General features: G+C 43.5%; 1 pseudogene; it reads left to right on the top strand.

Annotated features, from left to right (window-relative positions):
* The first annotated feature begins 395 nt into the window (after positions 1-395).
* LOC118857346 lies at positions 396-890 on the top strand (annotated as a pseudogene).
* Positions 891-8,576: the final 7,686 nt, after the last annotated feature.

Here is an 8,576-nt window from a genome sequence, read left to right as displayed (position 1 = left end):
TTTCACATTCCCCAGCCAGCTTGGGAAGAACAGAGAGCCAATATAATCTCCTTTAGAGCACAATTGTAAGCCGTCTAAGCTGGTTTAACCTGATGGGGTGGTAATAAACAATAATAGGCATGGAAACCATTAACTCTGGGAATCCTGACAATAATGTTGCTAAAGGAATTTCCCTGTTAAAATGCTCTGTAGGCTGATGGGGCTGGGGGAGCCTAGGACTAAATTCAGATGTCCTTTCCTTCATCTTAGAACATAAATCTGCTTATTCACTACTGTGTATTTTTATGTGTGTTGTATGTGTGTTTAAAAAATAATTGTGGAGAGGAAGTGCAAGTTGGACCAGCAGAGAGTAAGCAAGCAAAGTATGCTTGGGTGTGGGCTGAGCTGAATCCATGATGAATGGTGTTGAGAAAGGCAAGAAGATTTTTGTTTAGAAGTACGTGCAGTACCACACAGTTGAGGAAGGCCAGCCCAAGACTGGACCTAATCTGAATGGATTCTTTGGCAGAAAGACTGCTCAGTCTTCAGGATTCATGTATGCATGCTAACAAAAACAAACAAGGTATCACCTGGGGAGAGGATACATTGATGGAACACTTGGAAAACTCCAAGAAGCATATCCCTGGAACAAAAATAATCTTCATTAAGAAGAAGGCAGGCGGAGCAGCTAGGTGGCTCAGTGAGTAGAGCACCGGCCCTGGAGTCAGGAGGACCTGAGTTCAAATTCGGCCTCAGACGCTTGACACATTTACTAGCTGTGTGACCTTGGGCAAGTCACTTAACCCCAATTGCCCTGCCTCCCCTCCTCCAAAAAAAAACCCCATAAAAACAAGAAGAAGGCAGAAAGGGCAGACTTGACAGCATACCTTTAAAAGGCTACCAATGAGTAATAATTGTCTGCTGCCTTATTATAAAAAGGGGATGAGATTTTTTTTTCTTTTCTTTTTTTACGTGTACCATAATGATCCAATTTAAATTGGTTTTATCAACAAGAGAATTTTGATCATGGATGGCTGTTTAAAAATTTTGTTCAGCAGTCCTAATAAAGGAGTTATATAGATTAGTCACATGTTTAAATGAGAATGATTATATTTTCTCTATTTTGGCTGTAATTCCAGCCACAACCAAGTTATTACACTTTTAAAAGATTTCATTAGGCAACTTTTTTTTTTTATCAAGGGCAATGTGCTCCATCCTTATCTTGGAAAGTTTTAATTTATTCTGACTTCATTTACTAAACAATGAGGAAAGCCTATTAATAGTTTCATGGGATTTTTACCTATAGTATATTTTTGGCAGGGGAGGGAGAGGGAATCATCCTTTGGAAAAAATGTGCCCCAGCCCATCCGAAGGCAAGGGCTACTGAATCAAAATAAACCCAAGCATTTCCAACTTAAATTCCCTAACTTTCCATGCATAAACAGCCTAATTACAATGATTTGATTAAAAAATAATGCCTTTAAATTGTTTACATTTTTTTAGTTGTGTCAAATTTTAATTGATTTGTTTTCTATCACCTTTATATCCACATATGCCCTTACGGAGCGAATGAAACAGTCCCTGGCCTCTGGGTCCTTTCCATCTGCCTTACTGTGGGGAATGATGGTCCATTAGGAAGACAAAATTCTACCTTCTACAGCTGGAAAGGACAAAATCACAGAAGGCCAGAGATGGAAGAGTACTCAGTGACCATCTAGTTCAGGGGTGGAGAATCTGGGGCCCCGAGGCCTTGCATGGCCCTCTAGGTCCTCAAGTACAGCCCTTTGACTGAATCCAAACTTCATGGAACAAATCCCCTTAACAAAAAGATTTGTTCTGTAAAACTTGCACTCAGTCAAAAGGCCACACCCAAGGAACTAGAGGCCGCAGGTTTCTCACCCCTGATCTAGTCCAACCTGTGTTTGAATAGGAACCTCCTCCTTGCCACTGAACTTGGAGTTGATTTTCATCCCCACCAAATGAGTTCTGCTTCAAATCCTCCAAGGAAGGGGAACCTACCTCTTCCTGAAGTTACCCATTCAGCTTCCATATGACTTGAATTTTTAAGAAAGGTCTTCCTTACATCAAGCCTCTAGCTGTCTCTCTGGATCTTGTACCCATTGGGTTCCCTCCGATGAACACATGTTTTCACTGCCATGGGCAGTAGTTGTCATTGCTCCTAGATGGTGTGGACAGAAACCCCCTCCTCTCCCTAGCTTTTAAGAAGCTGGAAGAAAGAATTCCAAGTCACCTTTTGAGGCTAAATTAGGAATGGAGATTTGAGCTCTGAGGGGAAGCAAGGAGGTATTTATCTACCTACACACACACCCTCCAAGCTATCTAATTATTTGAGTCTGAGTGAGCTGGGGTAGCACTACAGCCTGTATTTTTGTTAGCATGAACTCTGTACTCCTCTATTTCTGTTCTTCTAGGTGAGAATTGGCCTAGAGGAATTTGGATCCTTCCCCAAAATAATACCCGTTGAAAATCCTGTGTGCATTCAAGCTCATAGGAAGCCCGCCAGGCCTTTTCACATTTCTTGTAAAAGATTGAGAGAGCCCCACATGGGCTTGAAGGCATCTCACTTGCTTTTGTTCCCATTAGTGCTCAGAGCTCCTGGAGAGGGATGAACTCTAGCAAAGAGAGAATCCGAGGATGGGAAAGAACAGGAGGGGAGCGCTGGATAGGATGTTCCCTGGTGAGGGGGCTGTTTGGGTGCCAGAAAATGGGCTAAGCAGCTGCTCTGAACAGGAAGAAATCTCATCTATTTTGAGGAAACACATTGGAAAAAGCTGTTCATGGGAACAGCCCCCTGGCTGTGTGTGTATGTGTGTATGTGTGTGTGTACCCACATATATACATACACATACATACACACATATACATATGTGTGTTGTCAAAATACTTTGAAGATACCTTGTTTCCCAGATCTAGTGCCCAGCAAGCAGGCTGTGCCCAAAGCTTGGCATAACAATAATCCTTTGACCTCTGGATGATATCACCCTCTGGCAAAGGGTATTGCTTGGACCAGCACCAGGTGTTCACTGAGAAATTTCCCTCCCCCTATTTCTCAGGGCCATCCATCACATGTTCACGATCCCTGTTCCTTGTAATTATCAGGTACTGCACTCCTGTTCCCATTACAGAACTCTGGTTCTATACCCTGCAAAGTAATCACAGCCCTCAAGACCTGAGACAGCACTGTTCCCACAGGACCCAAGAACGCCTGTATTGTCCCAAGAAGTGCCAACCGTGAGAACTGTCTCAAGACCTAAGAACGATTGTGTTGTGGTCTAACCCCTTTCATGTGTATAAGTGGCCCCAGCATCAGCGGTGTTAAGCTCTTCTTCTTTGGGAGGGGGTCTTCTGTTTGTAAACACCGTTTTCCTCACTCTGAAATGAATTAAACTTCTGTTTATGTCCTGACTCTCCTGTCCCTAGCCTGCTTTATATGGCTCCAGTCACTCACAGGTTAGAGGCCAGTTCTGGTCCAATTGATAATGTATATACACACACATATATACATGTGTGAGTGTGTGTATGTGTGTGTATGTATGCACATAGATACAAACATATACAATGCATATATGTATGTGTGTATATAGTATATATGTGTATATGTATGCACATAGATATATACATAGCACACGTGTGTGTGTGTGTGTGTGTGTGTGTGTGTGTGTGTGTGTGTATTCTCCCAAGTTTGATGAGAGGCTGAAATGAGATAATTTATGTCAGGAGCCATATTAATGCCAGCTACTACTATTAGCTATGTGGGCTTTGGCTTCCCTATCAGTACAGTGAGGATAATAAAAAATGACACTATTAATATCCGACATTTCTATAGCTCCTACTGTGCGCCAAACACTGCACCAAGAGCTTTACGACTATTATTTCATTTGTCCCTCCCAAGAACCCCGGGGGGTGGGTGCTATATGCTAGTCCCTCACAGGGCTACTGCCAGGATGAAGTGAATAAATGGGTGTAAAGTATCTGCAGACCTCGAGCTATCCCATAAGCACTAGCTCTCATTGTTTTTAGCATCGTCATTTGTAAAACAGGGACCCTTCCTGGAAGCATTCTAAGGTCCCGTCCAGCTCAGAAGCCTATTTTGGTACATCAGTTGAATTCCTGTTGCCATGATGATTTGGCTTCCTTGGTGCTAGAGAAAAGCATCTCTGGGATGATGTGATAGCTCGATCAGGCAAAGGACTTTGGAAAACTGTGGTGCCAGCCCTGGAGCCAAGCACCAGCAGGAGTGCCAGAGCTACAAGGACACTGTGGGAGAGCCCTACCTCTTGGACCCAAGGGGTGAGTGCCAATTCTGCCAGTTACTACATGGGGGGGCATTAGGTGGGTCACTTTATCTCCTTTATAAAAAGAGAGGGTTGGGATAGATGGCCTCTGATGGCCCTTTCAGTTCTAGAGCACAGGATCACAGATTTAGGGCTGAAAGGGGCTTTGGTGGCCACAGAGTCCCCCGTAGCTAAGATACTGCCTTAACTCAACAAGCATTTATTGGCATGTGAAGGCATGGGGGATACAAAGAAGCAAAAACCAGTTCCTGCCCTCAAGGAGTTTGGGGGAGGGTAGGCATGGAAGAGTGGAGAGCAGCATGTGTGTGTGTGTATACGTACACACACATATACACACATCACTGCAACATGTATGTACATGTGTATGCATGTATGCAAATACATATATTTGTGTGGCATGTACATGTACCTGTGTGCATTCATGTGTGTATATAGCCATGTTGCAGGGAGTATGTGTATATGTTTAGATATAATATATCCTTCTGTACCATATATATAATATGTTCTATAATATACACTTTTATACAAATATATATATATTTACACAGTATATATATCTCCTTTATATAATTACATTTATTATATATTATGTATAAGTACATAGAATATTTATACTTATATCTTTTTATATATAATATATGCTGTTATATGAAATGTGTAAGTATGTATCTAAAGCATATATATTATATAAAGTATATGTGTATAATACAGATTGGGCCACTAGGTGGTATAAGGGATAGAGGACCAGGCCTGGAGTCAGGAAGACTCATCTTCCTGAGTTCAAATCTGGCCTCAGACACTTACTAGCTGGGTGACCCTGGGCAAGTCACTTAACCTCATTTGCCTTAGTTTCCTCATTTGTCAAATGAGTTGGAGAAGGAAATGGCAAAAATACTCCAGTATCTCTGTCAAAAAATCCCAAACAAACAAACAAAAAACCGTAATGAATTCATGAAGAGTTGGAAACCACTGAACCTGAAGGTAGAGAAAAGTAAGAGAATAAACATTTTTATGTCTCCTACTATGTGCCAAGAACTGTGCTAAGCTTTTATAAATATATCATTTGCTCCTCACAACCAACCTGCGAAGTAGGTGCTGTTATTATCCCCATTTTATGGTTGGGGAAACTGAGGCAGACAGAGGTGTAGTGACTTGCCCAAGGTCACACAGCTAGTGAGTGTCTGAGGCTGGATTTGAACTCAAGTCTTCTGACCTCCGGACCCAGTGCTCTACTCACTGTATGCTCTTTCCAGGCCGCAGTCCTTCAGGGGAGACACTATTTGTGGGGGACCCAGTGACCTCGGAGACTACAGAGACACTGCTCCACACCAGCAGTTCTTCTTACATTAGCTAGAATCAGAGAAGCAGCCGGGCATGGTGGAGAAAGGATATCGGACTTAGCATCCAAGGGACCTCCGGCTGGAACCTGGGTTCTAATCCCATCGCTGACACTGTGTGACCCTGGGGGAGTCACTTATCCACCCTCAGCCTCAGGTTTTCATGTTTAAAATGAGGTCAGCGAGGCCTCTAGTTAACTCACCTTAGGGGTCTACAGGAGGGTCAGCTAAAGGGAACAAAGCACCCAGAGCTTTCTGGGCCAGGGTGGCCACTGCGGGATTCACGGCATCATCCTCAGCAGAATGGACAATGCCGGAGCCTGGGGCACTGCAGAAACAGACTCTAAGGGGAGATTTCCACCTTCTCTGTGCCAGGGACCCTTTGGAAGGCAAGCAGGGGCAGGCCCAGGGACCCTTTCACCCAGTCGTGTTAAGTGTATACGATATGTCACGAAGGAGACTGATTACAGTGAGATAGTTATCAAAATAATAAAAGCAGGTAACATTTATCTAGAGCCTACTATGCTCTGGGTGCTGTGCTAATCGCTTTACAATCAGTGTCTCATAAGACCCTCATGAGGGAAGTGGTGTTATCACCCCTGTTTTACAGATGAGGAAACTGAGGCTGACAGGAGTTAAGTGACTTGTCCAAGGTCACACAGCCGGTAAATGTCTGAGGCTGCATTCAAACTCAGGCTTTTCTAACTCTGGGCCTGACACTCTATCCACTGCGCCACTTAGCTTCCTTCCTCTCCCCACCCCACCCCACCCCCCAAAAAGTTGTACTGCCTAGGTTGGGAACCTCTCTTTTGTTAGGATAGTTCATCTTTGTACAACGCATGGAAATGCTTTAGAGATGTTGGGCAGCTCGATGGCACAGTGGATAGGATGCCGGACCTGGAGTCAAATCCAGCCTCAGACACTCACTAGCTGTATAAACCTGCACAAGTCACTTAACCCTGCTTGCCTCAGTTTCCTCATTTGTAAAATGAGCAGGAGAAGGAAATGACAAACTAGTATCTTTGCCAAGGAAAACCCCAAGTGGGGTCACTAAGAGTCGGACAGAACTAATTTACTAAACAATAACAACAAATCAGAGATGTTATCTCATTTGAGTTGCACGGCAACCCTGTGAAATAGGTATTACTTCATGGTACATGCGGTGTTATTTTCCCCATTTTACAGGTGAAGAAACTGAGGTACAGAAAAGTTTAGTGACTTGACCATCCTCTCACAGCTAGCTTCAGAGATGGGGTTTGAACCACATAGGGGCATGCACTTGTCTGCCTCCTGCCTCACCACATACTCTCTCACCACCAAAGAATGGGCCAGTTTGATCCAAGTTACAACAGCCCCCTTCCAATTTTCATGGTGTTAGGGCAGTCAGCTTCTGCTCAAGGCAGCTGTGTTCAACAGCCCTGGTTCCGTGGAGGTTGATTAACCCAGCATGGTTTCCTTTTAGGACTCAGCCTGGAGTGGAACTGCTCTGATCAGAGGGTGGAAGAGCCACAGCCCAGGTTAGCCTGGTCAGTCTCATGAAAGAAATCAAGAACTAGCTAGGGGAGGCATCTTGCCATCTGCCCTGAAGCAAAGTTTCATAACCTAGCCCCTTGGTACCTTTCCAGTCTTCTTACAACAGACTCCCTTCTTGCCTCTCAGTAAAGTCCTCTATCTGCCATACCAGCTCTATCTACCATACTCCTCAAGCTGATGCCCATCCTAGCCCTCTTCTATAGGGAAAATGAACGGGGACGAGGGTCACCTGGTGGAATCCAGACAGTCAGCAAGAGGAGGGGTCAGAAATAAGGCTTCTTGATCCCTGCTGAGTTCCTCAGTCCTGGTGCATGCTGTGTGTGAGCTCAGGATACATATACATACGTCATGGTCTCAGACATGAGGACACCCATGACCTCTTCTCCACACCATAGCAATGACACCAGGGAAGGAGATTCGAGATCAGGTGTGGCCGGGCATGTCATTGATTACAGATTATGTAGAAGTCGAGGAAAGTATAAGAAGACTAGAAGGGGAGGAGAGGGGCCAGGACATGAAGGCCTTTGAAGACCAAACAGATCTTATGTTTATCCTGGAGGTGAGAAGGAGCCATTGAAGTTCATTGAATAAGAGAGGGACGCGGTCAGACTTGTGCTTTAGGAAGGTTACTGCGATATCTGATGGACTGGAGTGGGGAGACTTGAGTCAGAGACACCAAGCAGAAAACATGAAGCAATGAGAGCCTGTATCAGAGAGGTGGTGGGATCAGAGGAGAGGAGACACATATAGGAGATGTTACAAACAAAAAATCACTGGGATTGGCAAGAGGTTGAACTTAAGACGCCTATGGGTACCAAAAAAAACCAAAAAACAAAAAAAGACGCTATCTAGAGCTAGAAAAAAGAACAAAATCCATCTGGAAGAACAAAAGGTCAAGACTGTCAAGATAATCAGTGAAAAAACTGTGAAGGAAGGTGGCTTTGCAGTTCCAGATCTCAAACTGTATTGCAAAGCAGTAATCATTAAAACACTCTGATGCTAGCTAAGATATAGAGTGGTGGATCAATGGAATAGATTAGGTACACAATACACAGCAGTAAATGACCATAATAATCTAGTGTTTGACAAACCCAAAGATCCAAGCTTTGGGGACAAAAAATCACTATTTTACAAAAATTTCTGGGAAACCGATAGGACAGTTTGGCAGAAACTATGTATAGACCAACATCTCACACCATTTATACTGTGATAAGTTTAAAATGGGTACGTGATTTAGACATAAAGGGTGATATGATAAGCAAATTAGGGGAGCATGGAATATTTTATCCATCAGATTAGTGGATAAGGGAGAATTTATGACCAAAAAAGAGATAGAGAGCATTACAGGATATAAAATGGATAATTTGATTAAATCACATTATTTTACACAAACAAAACCAATGCAGCCAAG

The sequence above is a fragment of the Trichosurus vulpecula genome, chromosome 7, assembly GCF_011100635.1.
Source record: "Trichosurus vulpecula isolate mTriVul1 chromosome 7, mTriVul1.pri, whole genome shotgun sequence".
In the NCBI taxonomy this organism is placed as follows: domain Eukaryota; kingdom Metazoa; phylum Chordata; class Mammalia; order Diprotodontia; family Phalangeridae; genus Trichosurus; species Trichosurus vulpecula.
Note: the sequence above shows the minus strand (reverse complement) of the source record. Positions and strands in the feature narration are given on the sequence as shown.